Below are 1,808 nucleotides of genomic sequence, written 5' to 3'. Positions count from 1 at the left end.
ACTCATCTAATCTAGGCCTCGCTACATACACACGCCATGGCCAACATTTTCAGAAGAGTAACGTTAATACGTCTGCGTCACTTTCTCCTTCGTGCGTTACTTGAAAAAGCGGAGGACAGCTGGTCGGAGAAAAGAATTGTCTTCAGGCTTGTTGATCATGTCCGCTAAACTAACGCATTTTCTTTTCAGCAGACAGACAAAAACTGCTGGTTAGTTCGCGACAAGAAAAATGACGGGATTCCGTAAGTCGCACAGTAAAAGCTCACCACAATTATGTAGCAATGGCATTTTTGATAACTGACAACCGATCGATATTTTTACTCCATACTGGTTAATTTTCTAGCTTTATAACATACCAACTTTTTGTCATTTACTGGCCATATTTTCAATTCGTTAGTCGTGATATCCATACAACCTGGCGAGACTTTGTGTTCCTTTTCAATGGATGTCCGAGCAGACATTATACTTAATGGGGTTTTCCTAACTAGGTTGGTGGTGATGGAACTTCATACTTGCGCTAATTAATTGTATATAGCCCACGTAAAGTCATTGTTACGATGCATATTCAGCAGAAGATAATACTTGTTCATACATACATCGACCCACTTACACTGCTCTCACACAGTTACATAAATATATGCATATATACACACACATATATATATATATATATATATATATATATATATATATATATGTGTGTGTGTGTGTGTATGTGTGTGTGTACACATACACACACACACCTTTATATATTACACGCACATATATATATGAATGTACATATGCTGCTATTAAACTTCATAACTCACACCCTTCCTCTATATAATGTTTGGCTGCCATATATCTCTTTTCTAACCTTCTCTCTGTACTTCTTTCTTTACCATCTCTCTCTGTCTCACTCTCTCTCACTCTCTCTCATTCTCTTTTCTTTCCCTCTCCGATCATCTTCAGATAAAAAAATGCTCGTTATATATTTTTTGCATTATGAAATTCTCACAGCTATAACCTGGTGGGAAAAAAATTACCACAAAAGAAATAGTTAGGTTGCAAATTATATGAGATTTTAATTGTCAGTGCGCGCAGTGTAGAAGATATAATGGAATAACGAAGTAATTGTGGCCAGAAGGCCAGATATTGTCATTAGAGACTGTAAAACATATCGAGTGATCCTTGAAAATTTAGACCAAATGATGAATATACGATAAAAAGGAAACAAATAAGATCACGGCGCGTACAAACACACGCATACACACATAGAACGTGTGTGCCTATATACTTAGATACATTCATCTACAGTTTTAAGTATATGTATGATACATTAATGTTATACATAATGAGTTTATAAGTATTCACACACACAAATGCATGTATGTCTATACACACACATATCGTGTATTTATGTGTGGGGGTGTAAGAGATAATGCAGTACCGCTATGCCTAAGCGATATATATATATATATATATATATATATATATATATATATAATGTATATATACATAAGTGTATGTGTGTGTGTGCGTATGTGTTTGTGTTGGTGTGTGCGTGCGTGTGAACCTAGAGATTTCTCACTTGCGACATCATATTTATATTCTACCTGAAAAAAAAAAGATACAAAGAGAACTAAAAGTCTGTTTTGTTACCTACGGCGTCTAACTACAGTTAAATGAAGATATAGTAGATAATTGCTAAGTTTTATTGTGTGCAGTATGGTACAAGGAAACCCAAAGGCCCAGTCTTAAGTGATATGGTAAATCCAAGAGCAATGACAAAAGCAAATATAAAAAATAGACACTATTTAGCCATGAGG

Source organism: Octopus bimaculoides, chromosome 10 (genome assembly GCF_046866305.1).
Source record: "Octopus bimaculoides isolate indiv1 chromosome 10, ASM4686630v1, whole genome shotgun sequence".
Taxonomy (NCBI): domain Eukaryota; kingdom Metazoa; phylum Mollusca; class Cephalopoda; order Octopoda; family Octopodidae; genus Octopus; species Octopus bimaculoides.
Note: the sequence above shows the minus strand (reverse complement) of the source record.